The sequence below is a fragment of the Erithacus rubecula genome (assembly GCF_903797595.1).
Source record: "Erithacus rubecula genome assembly, chromosome: 1".
Taxonomy (NCBI): Eukaryota; Metazoa; Chordata; class Aves; order Passeriformes; family Muscicapidae; genus Erithacus; species Erithacus rubecula.
The window spans coordinates 48,015,431-48,033,277 of NC_136658.1; the positions used below are offsets into that span (position 1 = coordinate 48,015,431).

Below are 17,847 nucleotides of genomic sequence, written 5' to 3' on the forward strand. Positions count from 1 at the left end.
ATGGGTCCTTGTGATTAGTTGCTTTGCATAGGCTCCCACTGAAGCTCACCAACAACTCATTAGTGCTGCTCTAATTCCAAGACTACTGCATTCCCATTTAAACACTGTACATGTAAAATACATGCTTTGGATTTTGCTGTGATTTCTTTTTTTTTACTGGAAGTTGCACAGAGAAGGTAGGGGAGCACCTACCCCCAACTGCTGCTACAGATTCCATTTTGCAGTTCAGTTCTAAGTATTTCTTCCTGTGCTGTTCTTAACTTCAAGCATCCACATAAGACTTTAACTAGAAGTGTTTACTAGATCAGGACATTGATCTTTCATTGTGGTTTACCAGTTTGAGACTGGAAACAAATTAAATCTTTTTTTAACCTTAAACTGTTAGTTGGCACGAGAGTAGCTTCATAAAATCATGCCAACTATCCCCTAGATAATTGTATGTATTTCTGCATCCACATGTGTTCATCTCAATGTATTATCAGTATTAAGCAGCTGTTCCCTTTACTGAGTACAGGGAATACAAGCAATACTCTAAATGTTGATGTTGTCACATCTAATTGCCCAAAATAAACCTGACAATATTCCAGGGAAAAGCACTGCAGGTATCACTACATATGCTCACTGAGGGATGTCTAATGAAGAGTCAAAACAGAGCACAGAATGCCAGAAAACACCAGTGTTCCTATCTAGGTTTTAAATAACATGGACTTTATCAAAATTAATGATTGCAAAATTTTGACTTTATGGATATTCCTCTGTCTTGGAATGAGAGCATGAAATTGTGGCTCCATGTAAGCACAAGTGAGCAGCTTGCCTGGTTCTTGCAATGATTTTTCATGAGGGAAAAAAAAAAAGAAAAACATTTAACTACTGCAATATCTTCCAGAAAGGGAAAATTTTATTGGGAAGCTTATGTGACAAAGCCACTCATACCCTAGAAATCCAGACATGTTTTACAACTGAGAGTTTTGTAAAAAAAGAGGCAATTTCAGAGCCAGAAACCCATGAGCACAAACATTCACGGACAATTTATAATTCTGTACCATAAATAGCTGGTCCATAATTCATTGATGAAGAGTTAATGAGAATATTTGTAACTAATACCCATAAGAAAGATAAGGGATGGTATAATGTGGTTTATACTTTCCTACAATACTTTTCAAGGACAGCAGGGAAAGGCTTCTGACAGCAAAAAGCAACAAGAAATATTGCATTGACCTACCAATTTCCTAGAATCCCATCAAAGTAATCCATGTGTAGAGACATTAAAGAACAATTTGTCCCAACTGACAATTTCCAAATAACTAGATGCCTTTTAATTGCTGGCATCATTAACCTTATAGTATAATTGTATAGCTCCAAATAATAACAATAGTAATATAGTTTCCCCTCACTTCCAAATTGTTCAGCAAAAACATGATGCACAGAATAAATTCTAAGAAGGAATAGAAAAGGAAAAAAAAAGTTTCTAACAGATAAGAGCAGGAACTTTATCAGTGTTATCTGTCAGCTCACAAGCTTTAAGGAATATCTTCACGTAAAGCTCCTTAGACAAGTAATAAATATTAATAATTGCCAACCACCTATAGGTTTTAAGTGACCTTTTCAAACAACATGTCAGCTCTCCCCATTCTGAGGACATACTGTGGAGCACTGTATAAAACCAGAGCTGTCTTGAATGATTCATTCCAGTGGAAACACAGGTTTCAGCAAGGCTACCTGCTCCAGTAACCTCTGCTGAAGACTCCCTGACACACTCTTTCATTGACAAGTTCAACTATGCATACAAAAGATTTAAAAAAAAATAAAATAAAAGGAGGGATGTTCTCTCTCCCTTTCCTACCTAGTATGGAGTTCCTGAGATGCTCAAGGTTGGATACTGGTCACTGCAATTCAAAAGACAGGGAAAGAATCTCTAAAAGGTAATTTCGATTTAATGTTCTCAGTGACCCTCTGGGGGCAAGAGGTGGGTTAGTCTGTACCTGGCTGGTACAGGTGGTGAGATGCATTTGGATTAAAGTTATCTACCATGTTTTATACAGAGCAACACATGAGAGGTGAAAGGAAAATTCCTTTTGTCAGATAAATCAACAAATAATTGTAGATAGCTTGCATTATAAATAGTTGTAAATAATGAAATTATGAATAACACAACTATTCTACTGATTTTGGCATAGTAATTTTCATGGAAAGGGAAGAAGCCAACAGATCATTCTGCATTAGGGAGCACAATGTAGCAAATGTCTGATTCAGAGCATGAACCTTTGGATTCTGGCCTTCAAGGGGAGCAGTTGTTCAGGGTTGCAATACAAGCATAAGTGCTGCATTAAATACAAACCCCATGTTATGCAGTTTTCTATGTCAGTGAAAAACACAATTATATAACCTGAATGTTCATCTTTGAGAGAAAACATCACTAGAAAGCAAGGAATGAGGAAGAACAGCCTCCTGGATAATGCATGAGGCTTGTCCTCATCTCTGTTCCTATTCTGGACATTGTTACACTCTTCCAGTTGTCCTTTGCCAGCCTTTTCATCATCTTTTGATTCTTTCCTCACACACAAAACAGGGGAAATAATTTTCAGCTCCTCTAGGTAGTGCTTTGAGACCCATTGATAAAAAGCTAATCACTACAATGAGGTTTCTATAGCAATTATAATTGTTCTGAAAGGCATTAAAGTATACAAAGAGGATAATCCTTACATTTTGAACCGTAAAATATTTTTGGCCAAAATAATTATTTAATGAAAGTGTCATTTTCTAAATGTTAAAAATTCAACAAAGCAGGAAGCTAACAAAATTTCTGATTCTTGTACCTTCAGTTCTGCATTATCTGCAAATCAGTTTTGATTTTTCAGAGAGGAGCCACATCCAACAGCAGTGAACATTTTCTTTTGAATTTATATTCTGCATGAGCAGTACTGTTATACTATTATATATATATAATAAATATACTGTTATTCTATACTGTTGACTGAAAATGTATTTCCAGGGAAGACTGCAGTGCTTGAAGCCCTCATCAATTCCTATAAAATCCTTATACTGTTGTTTCTGAGTTTGGTCTGACCCAAGCTGGGGTTTCTGTGCCTACCCCCTTCTCCTGCACTACAGGAGGCAATAGCTAATCTCCACAAACCTTTCTTCCCTGGGGTATAATGTGATCAGTAAAATCTGGATAGGCACTGGTCTACCCCCATATAGCTATTTTATTTCTTGGCACAGTCATTCAGCTTCAAGTCAGCCACAAATGCACTTAATGCCCTTAATAGAAAAGTTATGAGGTGGTCAGAGTACATGTGCATGCACAAATTCAAGTACTTTTTAAATTTAGCACTTCTGTTGAATATTGCATTTTCCTCCCCACTCTATGCTCAGAGTTGATGCTTGCACAGGAATACCATACTGTGGGACAGATCTATCAAAAATCAAGAGGATTTAAATCCTGCCATGGCATATACACAAATGTACTTTGACTGAGAGATGGAGTAAGACAAAACAAAGCTAAAACTTGATTAGCAGATGTTTCCATAAAGGCTCAGCTCTAGCAAAGCTATCTCCAGTGCACTATGAATATTCTTGTTAAAAGGGACATTTAAACATTGTGGCTCTCTAGAGCAACCTTGTTGAGATCTATGTGGCAGGAGTGCTGTGCATGATACTCTCAACAGAAGAGTTGAAAGCTTGAGATATTCCATAGGCAAGTGTAGCAATCTTGTCATCAATCATCTCCAAATTTTATCCAATACATTTTCATAAACTGTTATTTAATATGATTTTGTCTGGAGAGACTTCTAGGAGAGCTCCCGCTTCTAAAGAGGAAAAGGAGAAAAGAGCTGTTGCAAATCTTTCATGCTAAGAAAATACAATTAGCAAATCAATTCAGTGCAGTGAAATACAGCCAAGCCTGCTGCCTAATTTTTTTTTTTCCATTTTGTTTATGCCAATTTTTGTCTCTCTTTATTTTTGTAAATTCCAAATTATCCTCTTTTTTGCTGGATGGTGTAGGTATAGTATTAGGGCATGGACATTGGGGTATAAGTGTTCCTCTGCAAAAGACTCTGTAAAGCTGGGGCAGATTGTGTTTTTGCTTTGCCACTAAAAACCTCTTTTGTCTTAATCTTCTCTGTAAACACCCTTAAAGCTGTGTATGAGAAGAAAATCAAAGAGAAACATGCAGGTTGTCTCTTATAAAGTGCTGATATCAGCAGAGCACAGGCTTTTTGTACACAGAGGTGATATTTTCATCTATTAATACCTCAACCAAGTACTATTGCTTTTTGTCATCTATAAAATTATGTCCTATTTTTAGGCTGCAGAGTAGAAGTCTACATTCTGGGAGATAGCTGTCTATACTGCACTTGCTATGTGATGCACAGCAAGAATTGACATTTCTTGGGAACAAGCCACCACACTCACAGAGCTTCATGTTACATTTGATATTCAGGGATGTTCTTCATTAGTTTGTGACAGCTGTTGCCAAGTTTATTCTTCAGAATGCACTGTAAGAGTGAAAGCACACTGAGATCAAAGATAATCTTTATAAAAAAAGGCTGCTGTAGAAAAGTTAGAAGAGGAAAAAGTTTGCTACTAAAATCACAGAAGACTGCAGGACCAGATAACTGAATTTCCCCTTAAATAAGCTCATTCCCCCTGAGATGCTGAACTAGAAAACTGACTTCTTGGGACCTCTGAACTGAAAAAGATTTTTCATTCTGCATGTGATCACACAGAAGGAACTCTGTGGGGAAAGTCATGATCAAAAATATCTGCTTTGTGCAAATGAAGGTGATACCATATGTTAAAAATGTAATTCTGGCACTTACAATGAACAATGAGAATTCTGCTGTTGATGTACTTTAAGAAGCTTCTAAAGACTATGACTATAAAAGGGAGGTGACGAACAAGATTAAACATTGAGGAAAAAATATATACACCTCCAGGAGCTCTTTCTTAATTTGATAAAAGGTCAGGAACAGTTTCTCTCCAAATCACAGCAATAGGTGATTTGATTGGGGCAAGAGTAATCCCAAGAGCCATGTCTTTTGCCTTTGGGTCTTCTGTTTGCTCAATAAAGCCAGGAAGAATTGTTCCACATACCTCTTCAGACAGGCCTAAATAATTGAGCCCTTCTGCAAAGCTCTTAGGAGGAATCAGCTACAATTCATGAGACCATGGCACTCACAGTAGTTCAATATGTGTGTTACTGACTGATACTTCTCTTGACTTTTGCCATTATAACTAGAGTTTTGCAACTTCTTTTCTCATTTGGCACATTTACCAATTTATAGATAGATGCATACACATTTAAATACTTGTGAAGAAGTACAGTTTAGATTTTGATACTTAGTGGCTCAAAGCATTCTGCAAGGGCAAGGTAGGTTTGTTGAAGGGTTCCTCACTTAAGCCAACCAGATGGGCACATTACCCAGCTGGCTGGATTGTTCCTATGTGACACAGAAAGAGAGGAACAATAAAATGAGTATGGAAAATAATGATGAAAGAAGAGTTAAAGGGAAAAAAAAAAAAAAAGACTTACTGCTTCAGGTTGTGCCCAAGAAGTAGCTATTACACCCATTTGCCTGCAGTCACTTACAGAGTTGAACTGCACAGCTGTGGCATGGCTTGGTGGCCTCATTCTCTGTGGGCACTATCTGGAACTTCAGGGAAGTGCATCACTTCCCCTCATCCAAGCTAGTGGACCAGTATACAGCAAACAGCTCATAGTCCCTGAAGGGTACTGTGATCTTTTTGAAAGAACTATCTGTCTATTCCTATGGAAATACTGGGATATAATTTCCCAAAAGACATATTAACTACTTATGTCCAGCTTACTGTATTCAGCTAAAAGTTTATTATATTCAGCTCACAAATTCCTTCTCCCCCTCTCAACAAAATGTACCTACTTCCCCTGAGGTGTTTCATAGACAACAAGCTATTTGCAACCAAACTCAATGGCCCTTCTAAGTCTCAGCAAAATACCAGTCAATCCTCAAAATCAGTGTAGCACCATCAAATGCAGTCAGCATGGAGGAATCTCAGCATGGAGGAATCAACAGCACTAGAAGAGGTTTCATTCTTGTAAGAGGCAGCAGGTCACTAACATGGTAAATTCTAGAACTTTACAAGAATGAATTGCACTGAAAATTATGGCTCAAGTAGCAGACTCTTTGAGAAAAATGGTACTAGGTCTAACAGCATGCATAAAAATTTCTATGTCCAACATTCAAAGGATTCCTATAAAAGCATGTGCCAACCCCTGGACCTCAGATCATTTAGACAAATAATGTAAGTGAACATCCTCCTTTTAAATTCAGTTTACACATTCACTCATCTTCTGCTTCTATTTCCTGATAGGAAATATATATAAGCCAAAGGAAAGAATTCACTTTTATGGGACAGCGCCATCTTATTTGGTTTAAAAGCTTCTGATCTATAAAAGACACGACAACAAAACACACAATGTGGTTCCTGTTTACTTAAAGCACTATTTCCCCGGAAATTCTGGTACTGTCATAAATATAACTTCTTGCTTTTATTCCTTCAGAGATACGTCCATTTCTCAGTAATTCTAATAGAACTAAATTGATAACATAAATTTCTTCTTTCCACTAATGTTACCGATCAAACCTATGGGATAGTAAGCAGTGCCAATGCTGTTATGAGCATTGTTCCTCTAATAACTCACTGTGGATGGCACTTTTGTCTTTTGAAAGAGGCCAAGAAATAGACTGTTCAGGGAAGAAATATCTGGCACCTCAGTGTATCAGACACAAAGAGTCATTCTGTTTTTGTGGCCTCTGCCAGATTGACAGGTAGAGCAGAGGGCCAGCCTCCTCCTCTACACCTTCCCCCACTCTGGGGGTCCACAGGTTGCAGCAGAGGGGAGATGGGGCTTGCCTAGGACACACAAAAGAGACACTGTGCTTCTTAGAGCATTTGCAATTGATCCCTCTGACCCCTCTACTGCCCATCTCTACCTGGTGACCTTCACTAAGTGAATCTTCATCAGGAAGTCTCTGTGGTTATGGATTGCCTTGTCCACTGCTCTTCTGGAGGTAACCTTGCGTCAGGTGGTCCAAGACCTGGCCAGTACCAACCCACACCTGAATTCCCCAGCAGTGCCTTGCACTTTGATCCTTCTTATGGCTCAATAAGCCCTACTTTTCCCCCTGCAGCTGAGCACATCAAACAGCTTAAAGCCATTGGATTGTCAAGCACTGGAGCAGACAGCCCAGGGTTATCATTGCTGGAAGTATTTATATACACAGATGTGTAGCTGTGGTGTGTAGAGATATGGTTCAGTGGGGCTGGCTCCTCCTGTTTCTTTCCTCGTCATTCCCTGCAACTGGAAGGGCAGAAGAGAGCCTATGCTCCTGGTCTCTTACCCAGTTGTCCCAACACCCTGAGGTCTCTCTTGATTGTTGCAATTTCATTGTTGCCAACCTGACAAACAAGTAGTGGACCATGATCTGAAAGCTGTATCAGGGTGAAAACTAATGTTAGGAAGTCTAGGTATCCTCAACAGAAATTTAGTGTCATCACAGTGCCACTTTTTTTCATTTGGAGAGCAAAGACAATAGAAGAATTAAGAACAACCTCAGTGTATCTTTTTCAATCTGATTAGAGGTCACACTGCTTCTACACTTGATTTTCCTAACTTTTAGACCAAGTAGTGTCTGAAGCCTGCATGAGAGTTCTTATTTACTTGGTTGAAAATCTGAAAACCAATAAATTGTTACTATATAGCACTGGCAATTTTCCATTTACCCTTTTCTGGAAGAAAAATAATTTTTAATGCCTCTCCAAAATGTTAGGATAGCTTTCTACCTTCCTGTCATAGGCAAAATCTTTAACTCTTGCTTCAGTATGCTCAAACCTATACACACTTGAGGTTACTCCTACAACTAGCTGGTGCCTTATCTGAGAGGTTTGCTTCTTCTTAGGAAATACACTCCTTACAATAGGTATAATTTCCTAAGACTACTTACTTCTGACTCCTAAACAATACTTTTAGCATAAGTTCAGACACTTGTTTTCATCGATTGTGCTACAACTGCAAATTCATGCTGCTTTCTGTGAATTCTTCCATTCCAAAAAAAGCAGTAGGAATTAAGACCCTACTGTGGATGGGGCAGAGGAGGACTGGAGTATGTTCCTCCATAAGAGTTTAATTGTCTGGAAGAGGTCACAAGGAGAAATGGCTTTTCCTCCAGCTCATGGGTTCAAATACCACCACCAAAGTGGTGCAAATGCAGAGCTTAAAATTCTCATTTAGATCCCTACATGAAGTCTCCTTATCCTTGACTTGAGAGGAGCAAGATGAATTTCAGTGATGGAGAATTTCAGGACAGTACTTGATACATACTGACTTTATAATTAAAAATATACAGCTGAAGGAAAGATGGTCATAAAATGTTGCCTAGGGCCACATCTAATACATGATGTTGTTTTAGTTTCCTCCTTACATTATATTTTTATCATCAACCCAGGGAGTTCATTAAATCTGTAAAGCTGTTGGAGGTTATCTGACAGCAGATTGTATTACTAGAGAGAACTATTGATCCAGGGTACTCAGTCTCATTACAGCACACTTCCATAAAACTGGCAAGAGGCAGCAATCTGTTGCTTCTGCACTGACTACAGTTATTTCTCATGGATGGAATAATGAAATGCTTTCTGATGTATAATCATGACAGATTTTATCTGGAATGAGTAAAACAAGTGAAAGTCAGTCATAAAATATAGCATAGCTGGAATCAAAGGAACTCCAGCTCTTCCATCAGATTGACAAATAACTAACATATTGTGCAGCTCCTTGTATATGACATTAAATCTCAATCAGTTGTTTTCCTACTGTGAAATTAAAATGGAATTATTTATCTGGAATATCAAAAAGGGCACTGCATCATGAACTCTAGTCTTGTTTTGATGCACTATCTTTCCCAATAAAGACTAAAAAATGCCAAATGAACTCCCTTATCATTGAAAATGCAATATATGAAACCTTCAGCTGCACAGTGGAAATCACTGCTTGAATTTTTAAAACAATTATTAAACAGGGTTTACATCATAATATAACTCTTGTAACTGGGATTCATTAGCTTGAAATTTGTGAGGAGGAACTCATCTTAAGCAAATCTGCAACCCAAAGGATTCAGAGGAACCCTTTCAGCAGGTTTTACATAATGAAATACCAAATTATATGTACCAGTTTATGTTACTATATTGACAGCTGGCAGTACTATATTCTGCTAAAGCAGTGATATGGTAATTTCAATACTCTCCATTTAATCAAATTTCAATATTTGGGGCTGAGGTTTTCAAAGACTAATACATGCACTTTTTTTTTTCTCCAGGAAAGTCAGTGTTAGAAAAAGACTTGAAAAAAAATCTCTTTTCTGTGTTACCCAGTTGATATTTAAGAATTTACAATCACTTTATGGAACAGCCTGAACATGATTATGCTTTGGAATAGCAAAACACAGCTTAGCTGCTACCCTAGTGCCAGGAGCATATGCACATTGAGATGTTATCCAAATGTGGCCATATTATAGCATTTCCATAAAACAATTCAAACATGTTGATCCATGCAGGACTAGCTACCTCGGAGAGGGAAGTGCAATGGCAGAAAAAGGTCAAGTAAAGCCTGGGAGCACACTCCCACACAGAATTTAAGATTCAGGGACCTCTCAGCAATGCTCTGCTGGCAGGAGAGAGAGCTGGGTGAGAAACTCACAGCTCTTCAGTCTGGCTGCTGCCTCACAAACTGCAAAGGTCTGCTCCATGCTGTGGATGTAAAGGAGTCTCCTGCATGGGATTTGTGTGAAATAGTTCATGCTAAATGCTGTATCTTGGCACCTCATCCCACCTTCTCCCTGCCCACCTCCTGGCACACCTCTAAATATTTAAATTAAAAATGCTAAGATGTACTACACAACTGGCACAGTACAACTGTAATTATCTCAGTATAATTACAAAATACACTTGTGTCAGGGTGAATATACATAATAGGCACCTGTCACTCCAGAATTATAAATCACACACATGAATGAAGGAAAATAAAACAACACGAAACTGCTTTAGTTCTGGCAATCCTGGACTTCCACATGCTTAATTTAACACAGCAACACTCCTCTGAAAACACTTTTTTTTGCATGTCTACCTCTTATACTATTACCATATAGATTGTACTTTCATTGCATCATCTAACTGACTGTTCAGTATTGGAGTACTGCTTAAAAATAAATTAAAAATTGCAATTCAACCTGGAAAAGGATCCCATATAGATTGGCTATATGAAAGGAATAAAAATACAGAAGATGCTCCACATGAGCTTGTGGCATCAACGAGCAGGAAGGAGCAGGAATTGTGTACCTGGGCTTGGGCTTGAGCTCCAGTCACATCATTTCTTATGGTTACAACACACTAAACCTTCCCTCTGCTTTCACTGAGGAGAGCCCTCAATAGAGACCTTCCAAGCAGAGATCCTCCATCCAGTTACTTTGCTTTATGAAATGCATAGAGGTAATAAGCTAAGACCTTTTCACCTCTATCAATTTTTTTTTTACAGCAGATTCACTGAAGAAAAACAGGCAGACAGATATAGTACAATCACATAACCCAGAAAAGACTTTGCTAAAGGGCTGCTAAGAGCTGAACAGAACATAACCAGCAATCAATAACCCGAATGCTACAATTTGACAAGGGAAAGACAAGAAAATCTACCATGAAAAGACAGATTGTTGAAGAGACTGCACATGTATGATGTACAGCATGGTCAGTTCTATAATTACAGCAGTGTAGAAAGCTCCTTTATAAAGGTGCCCTTAGATGTTACCAAATAATTTCACAAATGCTTTCTTGATGCTCTTGCACAGGGTGGTTTCAGAGTTTAGACCACTATATCAGAGCCTTATTTCTGAAAACTTGACCTCAAACTCAGTGGCTGCTTCCCACTGGACTTCAAAATGGGCTAAAGCACAAAAGAAATTTCTATCAGGTCTCCTAGTGGCAATAAAGCAAAAGCATGTTACACAGTATATTTCTTTCAGCCATCAAAACTGTCCATTCCTTCCATAAATTCTGGACTGCCACATTAAGTTTTTATTTTCTTCCTTGGAATGTAGTGCCTTTGTTTATTAGAGACCACACAAAAGATAGGAAAGTTCCCTTCAACAATTAATGAATGATACAGTGTCTCTGTTCTCTGAAAAATGGCAAGTTGAACTGAGTGAAGAAGTGTCTCAGACAATGCAGCAAAAATATGAAATACAGCACTGGCTTGGATAAATGAAGCAACAATTAGGAGAAAGGTAACTTTACCTCTACCCCATGGGTGGGAACAATACTAGAACATCATACAGCACTCTGCTATTTTCCTTTTACAAGAATTAAATAAAAGTGGAGAATCTGTAGCACTTCACTGAGAGCTGGGATAAGTTGTTATGGTGAAAGACTTCAGAAGTTAAAACTGTTTAGTTTTCAAAACCAAGAATAGATTTGATTACAGCAAAGCTCTACCTTTCCAGGGAGAAAATGCCAATATTAGAGGGCTATTTAACCTAATGGGGAATGACTTAACAAGAACCAATGAGTAGAAGCTGAAGCTAGATAAATTTAAATGAGAATTAATGCCTCTACTTCTAGCAGAGGTGGTGATTAACCTTTGAAACAAACTACCAGAGGAAGTGCCAGTTACTCCATTTATTGAAATTTCAGATGAAGGCTGCATGACTTTTTGGAAAACATCCTTCAGTCAAACAGGTCAGTGGATTCCTCATGCAATGTTTTTCCTTAAGATAAAATTTACTTTACTCCTTGAATGCCAGCATTACAGCTGCCACATCCACATCCACTCATATATGCACACACATCAACACCTCCACTTTTGTGAGACTCCAGCTCTTTCCAAAGTAAGAAAAGCTTCAGTATGCTCTGCAAAGAGACTAAAAAATCCAAGGCTAAATTGCTCCTTTTCCCTCCTCTTCCCACATTAAAAGTGAGGCAGGATATAGCTCCCATTTAGGATTTTCACTTGGAGGGGACATTACTGCACTCCCAATACAAAGAGCACATGCTCTTGGTGGATCACATACTGCTCTTTGATTCCAGCCCCATTCAGCCACATACCTTACTAATGGATAATTAAGTTCTCATTACAACAGTTGGAAAGCAACCCAGTGGTGTCAGTCACACAAACTGCCCCACTGCCTAAACTCTTACTGATGTCTCCAAATGGGCACTTCTCTCCACCTGGAAGAGGCTGGGGGTGGTTTAGGAATAATGACAGGATGATGGCAAATGTTGCATCCATGTGCAGCCTCACTCCTCCAATCTGCCACAAGACCCAGAAGGACAGAGCAGCAGTCATGTGTTGAGTTTTCAAAAGTGTTTCATTAAATGATACTCAGAGGGTTTCACTCTTGAATTACCACTGCATCACAGGAAATGATATTGCAGTAAATTCGTGTGTTTCTTAACAGGATCATTAGCTGATTTTCTGTATCAGAAGAAGGTGGCATCGTGCATATTTTGTTAGACTGTCATTGTAACCTCTTTGAAAGCAGTCTCCACATTTTGCCAGGTAATGCATAGAGATTGCCAATAACACAAACCAGATACATCACTACACTGTAGTCATAACAAGCTTTTCATCTGACCCATCCTGATAATTTTATTTTGTTTTCTCATGCTCCAGAGCCCTGAAAAGCTATTCCTCCTTCTTTCCTCTGCTGCTTTACTATAAAATCATAGAAATGTTTGGGTTGGAAGTGACCTCGAAGGTCATCTAGTTCCAACCTCCCTGCCATGGATGGAGACACCTTCCATTAGACCTGTTTGCTCAGAGCCCCATCCAGCCTGGCCTTCAACACTGCCAGGGATGGGACATCAACAAATTCTGTAGGCAACCTGTTCCAGTGTCTCACTACCCTATTCCACCTCAAAGTCATTCTTTAGTGACTTAGAGAGTTTTGCTCTGTGAAAAGTTCATGTGAGGGAAAGAAAACTGTTAGATGACCCACTGCTATTTATTCTTGCTATCAGCTGTTTACTTGGGTGGTTTTTACAGTAAATTAGTATAAAACTGGCAATGGGGATTTCACCACCAGCCACACCTCTTCTCTCCTACAAGAAACTGAATGGCTCACAAAGTTGTGATGAGACAGCTCAAGTATATTTATTTCAAAGACATCCATTCACTGCTTTCCCAATGATTTTCCAATGCTGGCTTGTTGTATTTAAAAAGTGCACCCTTCTCATGAACTATTTCTGACTGCAGTGATAACCCCTGTATTTCAAAGGGGGGTTATTTTTCATTCCACAAATCATACAAAACATTTTTATTTTACTGCAAAATGCTTTCTATGATTCCCAAAAAACCTCCAAGTTTCTCTTTGTTTTATGCTCATCTTAGTTCAGAATGCTCTCCTCTGTTTTGGCTCAGGCTTTTCAAACAAACGGTGGCAGGGAATTTTGCCAGGGTTAAAAAAACCACTTACCTGATCTGTCACAGGCAGTCTTAAAGACAGATCAGCTAAGTCTGTCTAAGTAGTGCCTCCCACCCAAATATTTAAATAGCAAGTCGTTTAATATGCTGTAATAAAAACCTGCCTGATCCTGACAGCTCCAGTTTTTGCAAAGCAGAATGCAGCTGATGGAAAAATAAGGATTAGGCCAAAATGTTCTGTCATTTCAGCATCAAATGACTGCACTACAGTTTTTACACAACCCCCATAATCCAGACATAAAAATGCAAACTCTAACTTTGCTTGTGACACAGGGGACTCATGCTATCTCCAAAAAGCAAATCATAATGTATCTTCCACCAGGTTTGAGTAAGTTTTCAAGGTGTTGCATTTAGAAACACTTTACAAATTCTTTGAAGTATTTATGACCACAGTGATATTTCCTGCATGTATAAAAGGGAATATTGCCTGCAGGAATACCAAAACTGAATATTTAAGTGTATTCATTTACAAACCCTTCTTCAGCTTGACTAAAACATCAAAACACTGCTTGCCTTATTGTCAAACTAATTTCTTTCAAGTTTTCTGAGTGTAACCAAAGAGTCAGCTCCAAGTGCCCCTCTCTTAAACCAGCAGTAACCCTGATCAATGGGTAAGGGACAGCTCCTTTCTCAGCCACACACCCAGCCTGAAGCAAGCCCAGAAACATATTTCTCTGGGATCTCACCATCTCCTTCAAAGCTAAAGCCTGAATAGGGCATTCATTCCCTAATTGGAGAACTCTATTCAACAATTCCAGTGCAAAAATTTCAAATTATTTCTGTGAAGCTGAAAATTTTAAAGAGGCTCTTGGAAAAAATACGAGACTCCCCAGTCTGCTGAATTATTGTATCCAGCTGGCTCATGACTACCCCAGCATATGCATGGTCTTTCAGCATGCATTATCTTAAATTACCTAAAAAACTATCTCACCTACAATCAAAAGATGTCCTGAATGACCATTTCTGCATCTGCAGGAGCAGTTCCTACTGATCATGGACAAGAGTCTTGCCTAGGTACAATGTGGAACTGTAAAAGAGCAAAAAGACTTCCTCAAAAATCTGCTCAGCCCAGCAGGACTGATAGGGAAGGGAGTGTGTATTTAGCACAGTAGAGTAGCAGCTTAATTTCTGTCTTTTCAAACCCTTTACCAAAATGATTTTTTAAAAAAATTTCACCTGAAGGTGAAGGTGTCATCACCTCAATTCAGAAACAAGGGAACAAACCCAGGAGATGTCAAAGGATCTAATGAGCTTGTGCTACATTTTATTCATTAAGTATTTTTCCTTGTTATGCTATCACAAAATACAGTAAGGATATAAAAATATGCATTTTGTCCATAGGAGTGTAAGCCAGACAAGAAGCCAAGTTCTCAGATTTATAATCCAGCCATCACTGTAATAAACTGATGGCAGAATACACACACACACACACAAAAAAAACCCCCAAAAAACGAAACAAACAGAAAAAAAATAGTTTTCATTATACCTCCTCACCTTCAAAGTGCACCCTTTACAATGAGGTGCATTAAAAAGGAGAGAATGCCTCTCTCTTTTTTAAGTGTTAAAGCCAGGAAAAAACCCCATCAAGATTTAGAGGAACCACTGATCAATAAATTATAATTTGGCACTACAATTTTTAGGATGCATGGTTTTTTTATTAAAATCAGCCTTTGAGCACCAAAATGAGAAATCACAGGAAATTACATGTTGTGTTTCTGCTGCACTGCTATGGCTCTGAAAATACAGGGTCCCTGCTGATTTACAGCACTGGCACTGTCGATTCCCCCAGCTGACTCCTTACTGCCTTTGCTGCTGGTTTGAAATAGTGCTGAACTTTGGCCAGTGCAGGAGGTAGATTATGGAGGCAATGTCTCCTCATCCTCTTCATTATGCTGATAAAACAGCAGCTAGCACTTCACATTAGGCCAAGATTCTACTTTAATTACAGGATTTTTACACAAGCTTGTCTTTTGGTGTCACTTCAGAAAATGTGGAGTCTGCATGTGTAATGTAAAAACAACTAATTGATTCTGTACCACTCTGCCTGCATCACTACTTGCAATAGATTATGGCTCCTGGTATTTAAAGCATGGAGAAGTAATATAATGATATTCACTTGCTATGTAAGTAAATATTCAGCATGAAGAAAGGCCTTTTCCTGAATAGTAGTGCAAACATTGAATTAATTTCTTTTATTGTTTTAGATAAAATTTTATATTAAATATACAGAAGCTTGATCTGAAGAATATTTAGAAAAATGGCTACCTATAGATGGTGACAGATTACTCAAGTTTAAAAACTGAGTCAAATGCTGAATTTAATCAATATGTGATTGTGATGGCAAAGTCAGATTCATGAACATTATTAGAAGCAGTCCTGCTAGGAATAAAAAACCCAATTCCTAACTAGAAACAGGCAGTACCTCATATGAATGCTGATCTTTCCAACTTTATCAGATATCAGAAAGAAATAAAGCAGCACTGCACTAAATTCTCTCATGGGCCACTGCTTCCTACAAAGTATTAATGAAGGTCACAGGCTACAGGACATTACAAGGAGTTTAAAAATTAAGTGATTTCTGTTTTCTTATAAGGCATCAGCCATTTTCTCCCTCATCAGGCCCCCATGGGGTAATCTTGCTTACTTTGGATGTCTGCAGAAACCCACTAATAGACAAAAGAAGTGATTACAAACTGGCCTTCAGAGTTATAGATCATGTGACAATTTTGGATGTCTAATGACACAATTTTGGATGCAATAAATTGTGCCCAAAAAGTTTTGCTGTCCACAGACTATAACCCAGACAAATAATTAGAGCAGATATCTCCAACTACAGAATCACAGAATATTCTGAGTTGGAAGGGACCCACAAGGATCATCAAGTCAAACACTTCCATGAACGGTTCATACAGGGATCAAACCCACAATTTTGGCATCATGATCTGACCAACTGAGCTGATCTCAGGGCCAGGGGAATCCCACCCTCAGTATCACTGCACCTACTCAAGCCCAGAAACCTATACACAATTCTCCTACAGAGAGGGCCAACATTTTCAGATATAAGAAGTACTCTCCCAGTTGTACTATCTCCAATATAACACAGCTAAGTGGCCTGCCACAGCAAAATGCACCTCACAGCCAGGAGGCACCTCCATGTGACAGAGATCATGCCTTTCTCCTCTGGTGAGTGGGTGTAAATGCCTGCAGCAAACAGCAACTTGAGCTCCTTTACCCTCAGGTTGAACAGCATGATCTCCTTACTGCTTTGCACCAGTGCCACACATCAAACCTAGGGAAGCTCTGCTTGCACTGTGGTGGTTCTAAACTTGCTGATGGATTTATTCAGCCACCATTCCCCACTCCATGGGGGATCACTATCAACTCAGCCAACATCTTTAGTATGAAAAAAACAATCTATGTCAGAGAATTACTGATCTAAGCACACTTTCTATAAATTATCAGTTCTGTTTTCAAAAGTGACCAGCCATACAGTTAATGAATGTCCTGATATCAATAGCAACACTCAGCACCAGACTATAAATGTGAGGTCTAATTCAGCTCTCCCTTCCTAAGTGTGACCCAAGTCTGCCCAGCTACTACTGTGAGCAAAGCTGCAATTGTCCAAGAAGCCTTATGCAGAATTATTCTATTGCAGAGAGGGACTAATAAGTGGCCATTAAAGAACTAAGCAAAGCAAAACAAAAATCCAAACAAAAATCGGATATATTTTTGCAGAATTTTTGGGATAAAGAATAAAGGAAAATAAATTAAAAGGTGAAAGGCAGCACTTCACTTCTCCTTACCCTTCCAGCTTGTCCCATGCTTCAGTGAGCTCAGTAGAGGCTGCTGCATCACCAGCATGCTGGATCATCACTTGAATGGGAGCCAGCCAGCCATGGCAAGGAGAGACTCATGGGCACTAAGCAGAAGAAAAAGTCAGTTTTGAGGTAATTACATGTTGAATGCCCTTCTTAACCCACAGCTGTTGGGGGCATTCAGCACATATGGTTAAGGTTGATGAAATTTTTAAAGTCACTGAAATTTATAAGGTTACCTTGGCAGGTCACCCAGCTTGAATTTTTTTCTTGCTAGAGTACGACACAGCAGAGAGTGAGAGCACACTGTTTACTGGCTGTAGAAGGGGAATGCAGTCATGCTGCGTCAGGAGCTGCTCAAGCACCAGAACTGAGCTACAACTCCTCATGCTCCAGGGAAAATGACTGAGGGAGAAGGCAGACAGCAATAATTATCCATTGCTTCCTACAAAGCACTTTATCAGTGTCTTGGCTCTGTTCATCTCTTTCCCCAACCTCAAAAGAGAGGGAAGCATTAATAAAGAA

The 17,847-nt window shown here is 38.9% G+C and overlaps 1 protein-coding gene across 2 annotated transcripts in view; it reads right to left on the reverse strand.

Moving 5' to 3' along the window:
* Window positions 1–17,847, reverse strand: part of HS6ST3 (heparan sulfate 6-O-sulfotransferase 3) — a 268,609-nt gene that overhangs the window by 39,924 nt on the left and 210,838 nt on the right. The window lies entirely within an intron of this gene.